Source organism: Macrobrachium rosenbergii, chromosome 3 (genome assembly GCF_040412425.1).
Source record: "Macrobrachium rosenbergii isolate ZJJX-2024 chromosome 3, ASM4041242v1, whole genome shotgun sequence".
NCBI lineage: Eukaryota > Metazoa > Arthropoda > Malacostraca > Decapoda > Palaemonidae > Macrobrachium > Macrobrachium rosenbergii.
Window position 1 is genome coordinate 4,331,653 of NC_089743.1, and position 14,298 is coordinate 4,345,950.

At 37.2% G+C, this 14,298-nt stretch overlaps 1 long non-coding RNA gene across 1 annotated transcript; it reads right to left on the reverse strand.

Moving 5' to 3' along the window:
* Window positions 1-391: 391 nt before the first annotated feature.
* Window positions 392-8,617, reverse strand: LOC136828312 (uncharacterized). Its single transcript, XR_010849992.1, has 4 exons — window positions 8,449-8,617; window positions 6,920-7,100; window positions 3,380-3,489; window positions 392-754 (listed from the first exon to the last, which is right to left on the reverse strand). It is a non-coding gene; the product is annotated as an uncharacterized lncRNA (long non-coding RNA).
* Window positions 8,618-14,298: the final 5,681 nt, after the last annotated feature.

A 14,298-nucleotide genomic window follows, 5' to 3' on the forward strand; every position in this document is an offset into this window, starting at 1 on the left:
TGCCATCTTCACAATAATCCATGTGGAAGGGGAGCAGATTTGAAAAATCTTTTAAAACTTTTGGTGTCTGGTAAAACATCATCACCGCAAAAATATTTTTTACCCTACGGTTTACCTAATCGGTCTTATGGCAAACAAAAATAAAAATTATAATAAAAAAAGCCGTTAGAAATATCTCAAAATTTTGATTTTATGTTCAGATCATAACTAGAAAATCGCACTGTTACAGAAGTCTTGTATGTTGCCTTTTTATCCGAAATGCAACAATGTTTTTGCTTAAGGAAGGTAAAAAATGCCTTGTCATCAAGTAATTAATAAACTTATTACTTTATTTTACTTTCAAAATGTTTAACAGTAAATCTAAAAAGTTACTTGATGTAGAAAATTTGATCTTTCAAGAAAATTCGGTCTATGATTTTGGAATATATGGAAATTTACTGATTGATTGGCTTTTATAATCCAGCATTGCAATAACTGTTATCATGGACATCACAACAGTGAAGTCACAAATATGCTTTTGGCTACAAATACCCTAGTACCATCCTGGACACATGGTCAGTCAATCTACTATGAAAGCCTCGAAAAACCAATGTCTGTCAAGTCAAAAACCTCCTGCAGGGAAGCTCCAGGGTGCCTGCCCACTCGTGGGTTCTGAACAAAGAACTGAAGCTCCCAGGTATCCCTGAAGTTGGCAGCTGACAAGAGATCCTTCGTCCTTGGACGGTAGGGTGTCACGTCCTTCGGCTTATACTTGCTGTTATGACGAGAAGAATACAATCATTGGCTGCATTCTAGTTTCTTGACACGTTTACTCTTACTATACTTTAGCTCTTTCCCATTACATAAATAGTATTTGTATTAGATCCAGGACTTTTAAAAACAACAGCTAGTTCCTCACCCCAATTGATATAATGGCAAAAACAAAAAAATTTGTTAACAGATGATGGCAGATTGGTTATTGGCCCTAAGGTAAAGGCTGAACTGCTTCATTAAGCTGCTGAAGCTAAGTAATCAGCTGAGGATTTCTCTCTCCCTGATATTTGACATCCTGAACCTATTCTTACACAATTTGCATTTTGCTCTAGGGATGTTAGGAAAATTCTAGATAACCTTGATATCTGGGGTGGAGAAGATCCTGATGGTTTCTTTCCTTGTTTTTTAAAAAGGTTTCTAGTGCCCTGTCTCCTAAGATTAGTAGATTCTATATATTTTTAGGTCGAAGTAACATCTATGCAGATGAGTGCAAGCTTAGTAATATAGTGGCTGTTCCAAATAGTGGCATATATGCAGACTGCTGTAACTACAGGCCAATTTCCATTCTCCCTATGCTCTTCAAAGTTACAGAAAAACTTACTTTTAAGCCACTATACAAATATGTGAAATCTAAAGAAATCCACATATTGATAGCCAATATGTATCTAGGAAACTATTTATTATTATTTCAGTAGATGAAACCTATTCACATTGAACAAGCACACAGGGGCCATTGACTTGAAATTCAAGCTTCCAAAGAATGTTGGTTTCAACCTCCCACCGCAGACCCCACACTGCAGCAGTAACTAATCATGATACAGAGCCAGTGACTTTTCATCTCCCTGGAGGAGACCTGAACCCGAGACATCTGAGTGGCATGCGGCGACACTAACCACTATACCAGCAGACCGATGACTTAGGTTCCTGTGATGCTCTTTTAGTGTATATGCCATTTGCAAGAGAAACTTGATAAGGGTTTTGAGTGTAGAGTAATTCAAATAGATTTTAGTGCTGCTTTCGATTTAGTAAATAACAGGGCACTTACAAATTTCAGAATCTTGGACTGGGTGGATATGTTTTAGGATTACTTCAATATTTCCTCACAGGTAAGTAGCAGCGAGTTGCTATTGATCGGATCTTGAACAAACCAAGACCTATTGTGTTTGGAGTTCCACAGGGTGGTGTTCTTGATCCGCTGTAATTTTTAGTGTATACACGTGATATGGTTGTCAGACTGGAAAACAAGATTGTTCAATAAGCCGATGCTGCTACACTTGTGGGTGTAGTAATGTCTCTACTTATGAGCAATGAAGCTGACCTTAGCCTCAGTCATGACATGGAGAGATTAGTGAATAGTGTAGTCGGTGGGGTATAAGGCTGAACTGTAGTAGAACAAAAACACTACTGAATAGTAGAGCTTGTACAGATTTTCCACCCCATCCTCCCCTTCAGGTGGATGGGACTCTGCTGAATGAGTCTGAAACTTTAACTATACAGTACTGGGTGTAATTTGTGACTCACATCTCATTTTTGAGAAACATGTAATGAAAGTGTCAACAAATTTCACATGGAAGTTAGGCATGTATTGTACGTAAGACCTCATACATTTATAACAGTGATAAAATCAGTACAACCTGTTTTAGGTCATTTGTCCTTCCCTTACTAGAATAATGTTCCCCGGTGTGGATATCTGCTTCTGCCAGAGATTTATCAGTGGATAAAATTTATCTAGTGCATATCCTTCTTTTAGATTTATCAGTTTGTATCTGCTTCTGCCAGAGATTTATCTCCCAGTGTGGATATCTGCTTCTGCCAGAGATTTATCTCCCAGTGCAGATATCTGCTTCTGCCAGAGATTTATCTCTTTTAGATAGAGTTGTTCGTGGTGGTAGGTTTCTGTTTCCTAACATTAGTAGTTATGACTTGGACCATTAACGAATGGTCTCTGGTTTGTCAATTTTTCATAAGCAGGTATTCTGACAGAGATCTTTCACATTCACATTTGATCCATGATCTTCTTTGCCTGCCGGGAGCAACCAGATTTGCTGAATAGCAACATCAATACACAATAAATGTGCCTCACTGTCGAACTCCTCAGTTCCAGAGGTCCTTTATTCCTCACAATGTTGGACTGTGGAACAGTTTCCTTGGGGATGTTGTAACAGCTGGAATCTCAAAACAATTCTTTTTGTATCTTAATAATTTACTTACACTTTTATCTGTTTATTGGTTAATCTGTTAATTTATTATTTTTTTAATATATGATCTTTCTGTATTTCATATTACCTTCCATTACTTCTTTCAAATGAACACCATATTCTTTGGAAGCTTGAACTTTAAGTCAATGGCCCCCGTGAGTTTGTTCCAAATGAATATGGTGCATCCTCTGAACAACAACAACTGAATAATAATAATAATAATAATAATAATAATAATAATAATAATAATAATAATAATAATAATAATAATAATAATAATAATAATAATAATACCAATATTATTTGTAAAAGAATAACAAGTTTCACTGACCATATCGTACAGTAAAGGATGAATTACCCTGTCCGGCATAAATAAGCTAAACATGCAAAAATATCATTAATGATGTTGAGAAATTCTTTTTACTCACCAAAATGGGGAATAAGGGCACCCAACAATGTAAATAGGAGTGGAATGCCACTTTAGCGTTATCACACCTTTGTAAATTTCACGAGTTCCTTCATCATAGGTCAAAAAGCACTGAAACAGACGAACATCTATCAATATAAGAATAAACTACATTTCCAAAAGAATAAAATGTTAGGGTCAACAATGGTAAACATTTTGTTGATTAATTTCATTTCACAGTTCACGAGAAGTTACAGCAACATTAGTTCCTCTTTCCGAAAATGCACATCTTGCCAACAACATTGCCAGAAATATCAGACAACAACAAGAAAAGAGACGCTCCTCAGGAAAGGATAAAGAGGTAATTCCTTAAAAGTCAAGGGTAAAGAAGCGCTGTACAACTTTTCGAGTCAAAGCTGTGCGCCCTCATTCCACTGCAACTCCGGATCGACCGGAATGATTCGCATGAAATCACGGAGCATCATTTCTACCACGTGATTGTGCATCACCGGTAAAAACGTGGTCTGAAACACCGCATTTCCGTCCACAAGCTGCATCAAAAGCGGATCAAATCTCGACGATAAATCCGAGTACTCAGGGCAACTTGCTTGAGACTTGCCTGTACAAAGCCATGGGCCAAGTAAAATCTAACTCAAGGGCAGGGAAGCAAAACCTCATAAGGACAAGTCCACCCACTTAAATCGAGATATAGTTCCTCATTGGATGGATGGTTGTCGTCCTCGGCTAGCACTCTGCTGGCCCAGCGTTCGAGTCTCCGACCGGCCAATGAAGAATTAGAGGAATTTATTTCTGGCGATAGAAACTCATTTCTCGTCATAATGTAGTTCGGATTCCACAATAAGCTGTAGGTCCCGTTGCTAGGTAACCAATTGGTTCTTAGCCACGTAAAATAACTCTAATCCTTCGAGCCAGCCCTAGGAGAGCTGTTAATCAGCTCAGTGGTCTGGTTAAACTTAACCGTAAATCGAGATAGAGTTCATCCTCCTAAATTACGGCAAAAAATGCAGCCTCTACTCCAAGTATAAAGTACTGTTTATTAACTAAATAGTAAAAAAGACTACTTCTTAAATATAAGGTAGAGGTGATTTGGTTTAGTGAAGGTTCCCTGGTACTATAACATCAATGGTCACTGCTTCCGATATAGTTAATATTTTATACAAATGAAGTCTTAAACGCTGAAATTCAAGATCCTCTAAGAAAATTTAAATCAAACAAAGTCCATTCAAATCTTTTGGAGAAAACTCTCTTATGGACTGAATTTAAAAGTGCCACCGACTTCATAAATAAGATCCTCACAAAAAAGCTTAGCAAGAATGTTCCCTCCATCCTAAGTAATATAATCAGGAGTACATAAATGCAGCCAAGTATAAAACTCTGTTCTTCATTTTATAGTTCTTAACCCAGCAGAGGATCTTATCGCAAAATAAATGTATCCACTAGGATTTTATAAACTTCTAGATCGATTTTATAATCGTCAGCTCCCTCCTACTTCTTTGGGCAATCAAAGCGACCTGATGCACAGAGAGTACTTTAGCTAAAGGTCAGGCACTGGGACCAGGAATGCCATTCAGTGCAGTAATTTCAGTCATAAAATGAAAGAAGATGAATGGCGCGAATATGTTCAGTTTGAAGCGAAACTTTGATGAACAAATCATAGATTAGTGGTAAAATTTATAAATTAATGCAAAGAAATCTTAATGGGGACTCCTAACTAATACTAAAAATTATCTTTCTGAAAGAGATAGGAACATCAGGATAAGCCTCATCTCCTAGAACTTTAGCCTAGGATTTACCCAAAAGGTATCTCTGCCATTGCACTGTTTAGAATAATTCATCTGAGCCTTAGCTAAAATTCCGTGTCTAATCCGAAGTCTTCCTAACAGTCTTAATATCTTTTTAACTGATAACTAGAAGGCCCACTAACTAATAACTAGCAAGCCCACGGACCACTCCTAATGGACAAATAAGCATTCAAAATACGTGAGTATGGATAAGGGAGAAAAGAACAAATGCAAAAAAAACTGACAAGATAACATGAACGACAGCAGAATACGTCATGCATACATACAAAACACGAAGAGGGGAAAAGGGAGGAGACCCTTCGACATGAACACTCCAGCTCAAGACATGGCTAATGGCAATTTAAGAACAAGGAGTATGAAATCAAGACGAATCAAGACGTGAAGTGGTCACAGGAGGGAAGAAAGCAATAAGTGCAGTTGGCGAGAGGGAAAGAGAAAAAGGAAGATTGAGAAAGGAGACAGAGAAAGCACAAGCGACGTGGTGCATAACCCCGATCCCTTTATAATCCTCGTGCGAGTGTGTTTAATACAACACATCAGGGGATCCGACCCTAAATTTTTTCCGCACTCACCCTCGCTTATCCAGGGATTGTGTCACCTCGCACCCTCTCCCTCGTCCAATGAACTTACAGGTTTTTTTATTGGTGTTCGTATAATGACTTTCTCGGTTTGCTGATTTTAAGTGGAATTACATATATCACGAATATACCAAATATGAAGAAGTATGCGAGGGAGAGGAGAGGATTTAGATAAGCTACAGGAATCCGTGTTTTTACAATGTTTGTGCAACGAAGTTTTCAATGTGATGAGCGCAGACGCAAGATTGCCGTTGCTAATCATTCGTCATCAAACGAGATTTATTCTAATTTCATTAGTGGATATCGATTCCAAAGTTATGCATAAACATATCGGGTAAAAGTTGGAAAGAATATTGTAAGACTGACCTCATGTATAGTACCATTGTCTGAGTTGTCGGCTAGCACTCGCTAGGCCCGAGTACGAGTCTCCGACCGGCTAATAAAGAATTAGAGGAATTTATTTCTGGTGATAGAAATTCATTTCTCGCTACAATGTGGTTCGGATTCCACAATAAGCTGTAGGTCCCGTTGCTAGGTAACCAATTGGTTCTTAGCCACGTAATATAAGTCTAATCCTTCGGGCCAACCCTAGGAGAGCTGTGAATCAGCTCAGTGGTTTGGTTAAACTAAGGTATACTTAACTTTTTTCTTTTACTCAGCAGATAACAGTGGATATGGAAACTACGGAACCGGAAAAACAATGAGACTAGTAGGACTTTATTTTCATAAAGATGTGAAAACTTCAAACATCTTTGATAAGGCAAATGTAAATAAACCTTAGATAACTGAATGATGAAAGATTATACGAATCACTCAAAGGCACTCACAAATTATGACTCTGGTTTGAAATGTTTTTGACTAAGAGAATAAACATTAACTTCGAAAATCATTTACACTAATTTCAGTTAATACTGATTTAGAATATAACTGGATTTGTTAACCAGTATAAATTTTTAAAAAGATTTTATTGATTGCTAATATGTAAGACTAGTCGAAAATAAAGACAAAACCATTCTTCACGAATTAATGCTCGGTTAAACGGGTTTTACTTAATTTCTTTGGAACAGTAAAAAAAAAGATTTTCGTCTAACTATTCCTTATAAATTAAATAACCAAGTAAAAAGATTCTGCAGTTCAGAATACCATGAATATCAAACGAACCATTAAGAGGGTTTTGTAGCTGCTGTACTGATCGTTGGCGTCAGAGGCTTCCACGTAGATAACCAGTCCCCGCCCGCCTTCCGTGACCCAAGTCATGTTGCAGATTTCGCCGGTAGGTTGCGCAGTTTTTGACCGTCGTATATTTCTTAAAAGTTCCTTGTCGTAATTCTCTCGCACAATGCTGTAAAACAAAAGACGCCCCCCCCCCTCTTTTTTTTTTTATTTTGACAACAAATTTTATATAGATAGATGTATGATATTTCGGGCCATGAACGTAATGAGGGTTGATGGAACAGTTATAAGGAACAATGAATAGTTATAATTCTAACCATTTTTACTTCATGATCACAGCAAAGGAAAAGAGAAGTGATTTTAATGATGGAAAAGGACCGAAGAGGAAAGGAACAGTGTAATCTTTCAATTCTGTAAGTAAAACCTGAGACATAACAGTGGTTTAATTGTTTGTTTTGCTTCCATAATTGAAATGTATTATTTTCTATTAAAGTAATAACAAATTTTGCATATCTTAAATATTGTTTTATTTCTACACAAGCCTACTCTTCGTGATAGGCAATGCTATATTTCATGTATGAATAAGAATATAAAATATTAAGATTGATTTGATATGATTTACGAATATCTGGTCAGATGACCTGGGCAGGAACCACTAGGTTTTTAGTCCTGTGATAATGATTTGAAATAAAACTGTGATAAATAATTATTGATAATGTAGTAATAGACGAAAATAATTAAATATAAAAGCTGTTAACAAATTTCAAAAATTACGCCGCAAATACAACTGATAGCATTGCAACTGGAAGTAACTTGCTTTTTAATATTTCCTAGACTTATACTATGTATTGTTCAAAATAAGGTGTTTCTTCGGTTATATTAAACCCACAATTGACGGAAATGTTTTTGGGCTGAAAAATACCTTGAGATTATTTGTGAACATGTGCCAAAAAAGCATAAACGGTTTATCTGAAAATTTGTATCGATTTATTTATATAATGGCGATTTATATCCTTGTCTGACCATACAGTAATATGCTTAAACCTTGTATAACAATGTATAAAACAAAAAAAAATTGGCCGTTTGCAAGTTAAAATAAAACTTCTTTCAATTTAACCTGCATTTTAGTGGTTTCAGCTGTCACGAAATACTTAGAATTCGATTATTATAAAAATTCAGACAAATTCAGCATATCCGTAAGATGCCGGTGAAAGAGAACTGTAACCATAATGTCCAGAGGAGCCAGATTCTGAAGTTAAACAAGGCATTATCTGAAACTTGCCAATTAAACACAATCTAAAGTTAGGAAAAGATTGACCCTTTAGCTACCAGGAAAACAAACTGCCTGTGCTTCCACTTTCTGTGCAATGACAGAGATATTCGATCCATCATATAGACTAATTCTTCTTCTTCTTTTAACGTGCTTTTTTCCCATTTTTTTGTGTGGGGTAAGCACGATGCCTTCATTTGAAGGACTTAGATTTGGCTTAGACTAATACTCTCTCCAAATGAGTTACCTCCTGACGTTGTTCAGTTTCACAGCTGGCAGGTGATTCAAGATCATTCGGTTGAAGTACGCCTCTTGCTCGAAGCCAGACACGTGGACCCCTGAAGAGCCAGCATGGAAGGTTCTGGATACTTCTGGAAAGACCACGTCCCTACCCTTCCGCAGGTCCTCCCAGGCGAGCCAATAATCCCAGTCACCCACCTATTTTCAAACATCATATTGTCCAACAAAGGTACTTTGTATAACCATAGGGTTTATAATTTAACCGGGATAACCAGTCACATGCATCAGTGGTGGCTATATGTATTAAAATTACCGAATAAGATTTTGGAAATAAAGATAATGGATGGGTAGCAAATAATCTTGCACATTAACTCATAAATCACTAATAGAACATAATTTTCATTGTCATCATTCCTGGATTACTGATTATCTGCTAAAGCTTAAACAAACCCTCAAAATATGAACTTCCAGTTTAAATGTCATTTCAACGAATCACACATTAAGCAAAATTAAACCTTTTTAACACAGTTTAAATGTATAATAAATTATGAAGGTAAATCTTGACACAGCCAATAAAGGCAAAAGATCCTCACCCCTTCTGGCACCCACTTGTGTATGACCTCTTCAGCGTAGTGCCTAGTGACCATCCAGCCATACATCGGGTATGTGCGAGCCCTAAGAAGGACCTTGGGGTCACTGGCCGTGTCCTTAAAGCTGTTGCTGCTGTAGGCGTTGATGCAATAGACAGTCGGATCTAGGTCCAGCAAAGGTGCCGTTTGGTGGAAGAAACTGGTAAAAACAGAAAATAGAACATGTTCATACATACACACTTATAAGTTATTATATTATTATGTTATGAACATTTTTATATATATATATATATATATATATATATATATATATATATATATATATATATATATATATATATATGTGTGTGTGTGTGTGTGTGTGTGTGTGTGTGTATCACTAAGTCCACGTCAGAAGGTGAGTGAAAACCGGGACTCTGCACAAGTCCTTTCGTGGTTTCTTCTATATTTTCAAGTTCACACTGAATGCAAAAGTTGACAGAGATTTATATACAAAAACAGAAGAGGGGTGGGGTTACAGTTTGTTAATCTGGGCAGCATGTTCTTTAAACAAAAAAGACAGGGACATAGGATCAAGGGATATTCTAGGGTGGAGATTAACATTCCTGGTGGAAGTAGCTTCAATGAACACAGTCTCTAGCAGATTTCTTTCCCGATGGTCGTTGACCTTGTAGATTACCGTTTATTTATCCCAGTTCATCGTATAGCCTGTCTTAAGGCCATATGATGTATATATACAGTATATATACATTTATAAAAAAGCAAACCCCTTTTTAGTTTTCTGTAAAAGAAAACTATTGAGATGGCTATTTGTCTGTCAGTCCACACTTTTTTTGTCCACCCTCAGATCTTAAAAACTACTGAGGCTAGAGTTAGAGCTGCAAATTGGTATGTTGATCATCCACCCTCCAGTCATCAAACATACGAAATTGTAGCCATCTAGCCTCAGTAGTTTTTATTTTATTTAAAGTTAAAGTTAGCCATGATCGTGCGTCTGGCACCGCTGTAGGTGCCAACCACACAGGCCACCACCGGGCCGTGGATGAAAGTTTCATGGGCCGAGGTTGAGAATTTCATGGGCCATGGCTGCGAGTTTCATACAGTATTGTACACTGTACAGAAAACTCGATTGCACCAAAGAAACTTTGGCACATTTTTCACTTGTTTTATTGATACACAACATGCAATATGGTAGGTTAAATAGAAATATTTTTTTATTTTCCCCAAACGCTTTAAAATACACTGTACACAAAAAAATAAACCATTTTTAGTTTTCTGTAAAAGAAAACTTTTGAGATGGCTTTGTCTGTCTGTCTGCACTTTTTCTGTCCACACTTTTTCTGTCCGCCCTCAGATCTTAAAAACTACTGAGGCTAGAGGGCTGCAATTTGGTAAGTTGATCATCTACCCTCCAATCTTCAAACATACCAAACTGAGGCTCTCTAGCCTCAGTAGTTTTGATTTTATTTAAGGTTAAAGTTAGCCATGTTCGTGCGCCTGGCGCCGCCAAGTCCAATTCCGAAGGCGTCGCCAATGCACCTTCACTTGACCGCATCTGGGGAGCAATTCAGTGCCACCCGGTCATAGCTGAGAGTTTCATGCTGCAGCTCATCGAGAATTTCGTACAGCACTATACGCTGTACAGAAAATTCGATTGCGATTGCTTCCTTGTCACCACCAGCAACTGCAGCAGCTATCTTGCTGTTGAAGAGAAGTTGGTAGCCACTCTCATACTTCATCCTCGGGAATGTCATTGCCTCCAATTTCGAGTTGGGCAGGGAAGTCGTCGACTTTGAACCCTTGAAAGTTAATCATACCCTCTTCTCTATTCAGCATACAGTTCCAGGCGTTGGTTATGGTCTCAGAGGTGAACCAAGCCTTTGCTGAATGATACCAAACCACTGGGATCCTGTCCATCAGCCCATGTAGGACATGTAATTGCTTTGCATGTCCAACTGCCACTGGTTTGCATTGATGCCCACCAGTAGTATTTGCACATAACAAAGCAAAAATTAATTGCCTGAAAAGCTTTCAACCTGTTAAATTCTTTTCCTTATCATCAGCCAAGGTGTTAGTAGGTAGAGAGCGAGAGAAGAGACCAGTTTCATTAGCACTGTAAATTTGACCTACAACAATACCTTTTTCTCATTGGGTCTTGCAAAGTCTTGTGGAATTCCTCTATTCCCTCCTCGAAGGAATCCAAAGCTTTGCCATGAATCTTCTTGTGAGAGACCCCATGTTGAATTTTGAACTGAAACAGCCATCCTTTGGAAGCCTTAAAGTCTGCAACATTATGCGGGCCTGCGAACTTCATAGCTGGATCCTTCAACTCAGCATTGCGTATGTTCATACTACATCAAGGTCGAAGCCTCAGTGTCCTCATAACAACCTTTTCCTATGAACTTGCAGGCTTAACTCCCGAACATCTTCTTCCAGAAGTCTGTCGCTTACCTCTTCAGCTTGTCCTAAGAAGTCTTAATATCATGCAGTGCCATACTCCTTCATGATATGTTAACTAAATTATCCTGCCTCGATTTTCCTAAAAATTTCTAGTTTCTGTTGAAGGGTCAACACCTTCCTCGTCCTCTTAACTCTGAGGTGGGGCCACATAAAGTGCGCAGTACCATAAAGTACACAACACTAGCAGGACCTGCAATGCTGCAGGCACTACAATGAAAGCCACGCGCTTGGGGTACAGCATCATGAAAGCAAACCACTTGCAAACAGTTCAAACAAGCAAATGATCACGCACAGCTGTACAAAGGGAAAACGCTCTATATTACCAAGTGCAATAACAATTTCCGGATGCAGCCAATCAAAATAAGATACGTTTAGGACATGCATGACTATCAGCCATTAAAATGAAAAAACCACAATGACATATACGTATCCCCCAATAAGAAGAAAGCTTTCAAAAAACACGAGTGCCTGCCCACCCATGCACCTTCTGCCATACTCTATTACATTTATGATGTATCAGCATCAGCCAATAAAAATCAATAAAAAAAGTGACATTTAATGACATATTAAGTGACGTTGTACTTTTAAGCCAATGACATCTGTCTACATACCCCTTTCTTTTTGTGGGTGTGTTCTTAGTGCAGTATCACTGTTTGCCTTGTTTTTTGTGCTTTACTTGACTTACTGTACAGAATTTCAAGTTTAATTGATTATAAGTACTGTATGATTATCAGACATATCACAATAATACACAAGAGAATATTTTGTCACTGTTGATATTTCATCCTTAATTAAAGATATTTACAATACAAATCTGTAGATGTTGGCAACAACTTGAGCTCTTTATAACTTGCCTCAACTGTCATCAACCAAAGGGAAGGAGTGTGTGCGTGTATATATAAGTACACGCTAATGGATATCGAATGCATTTATCTCTTGTGAGTTGTGAATTCGGTTGTTTTTTCGTCTTTTATGCTGTGACAATCATGACAGACACATCAGAATAAAAAATGAGAAAATACTGTAAAAATGAAAATGAGAGTAGCATAAAACAAAAATAAAAAAAAGGAATGAGTGTGTCCTATACACACACAAACACACGCACTAGGGGATATCAAATGCATTTGTCTGATTTGGTTTGTAAATCTGTAAACCCTAATGACCTCCAGTGTAATATACAAATTCACTTGCCCTAGATGTGACCCTGGGGACATATGTCGGTTGCACACGGAGGTTGCTGAAGACGTGAATAGATTCTCATCACGGTGTTAGCTACAGAACAAGGGTTAAACTATCGAACACTGAATTCCCTAATATATGATACCATGTACTTACAGTAAATGCAAATATAAAATAAAATATGATGATTTTTAGATATTGGGTAGAGACTCAAATGGCCCACTTTTAACGGTTCTTGAATCATTATTTATCAAACAGATTGTTCCGTGGTTAGACTCCCAGTCCTTTGCGATGCCTCTATACCTGTCGTGAGTGTTCTTGGAACCCCTGGTGTACTTTGTTGTATTGTCACTCGACTGTCTTTCTGCTTGAAATATAGTGTGCTTCTGTTCTGTATTTCAATGCTTATTAATCAGTTCTAATATTTTTATGATACTTGTAATTTTTACTTTTCATATTTTTGTCTGAGTCATTTAAATGTTTGTAAATTTGTTTTTTTAGCCTAGAAGATGGGACAATTGTGGTCCAGAAGGTTCAGCAATCATAATAAAGTCATCTGATTTCGACATGCCTGCCCTTCTCCCACTTTTATTATATATATATATATATATATATATATATATATATATATATATATATATATATATATAATATATATATATATATATATATATATATATGTATGTATATATATTAAATTATATATATACATATTTTTATACATTATATATATACATATATGTATATATATTATATACATATATATGTATATATACTGTATATATATGCTATGACCCTAACATGACCCTAACACGAAGAATTCAGTTACTTCACCTGCCAGCAAAAATTGGTAGACATGAACGAAGCAGAGCATCTCTCTCTCTCTCTCTCTCTCTCTCTCTCTCTCTCTCTCTCTCTCTCTCTCTCTCTCTCAGGTGCAGTTTCTCTCTCTCTCTCCCAGATGCTCTCATGAACTCTAAGAAAACCCTACATCTAAACTATTCTGTATAAGTCAAACCTGATATACAAAAATAAACCTTATTTTGCGAACCCAACATGAGAGTATCTAAATCATTACTATTAAACCACCACCTCAACATCAATAAAACATAAGTGTTAACAAATATGGAAAAACCAAATTCCCTTTCCCCCACACCGTCACTAACGTCCAATATTATTACAAGGGTTAGTTAGTCACATTTTAAATTAAGACATAAGTCAAATAACGTGGATATTTCCCACCACATCACAACTTATTAAACAAAAAAATGTGTAGATAATAAAAAAAAAAACACAGACATAAAAAGAGATGATAAAATACACTGCAAGTTACTTAAAGACAATAAATATTTCAATTAACCCTTCCAACAGGCAATTGGAGCTTGGAATTTTCACTGTCTATACCAAGCAGCTCCTGCAACAGCAATGAAATCATATTTCTCAAAAGAGCTCACACTTGACGTATTGGTTGCTCCCACTAGATATGAACGAAAACGCACACTGCAGTGGCGCACCCCATAATCCGGATTTGTAACCAGATAGGAGCTTCTGGAAGCTTCCACACTGATTCTGCTCCGCTCCACATGTACAGTATCTGGGCGCTCTCTGAACAATGCTGAATCGCATAG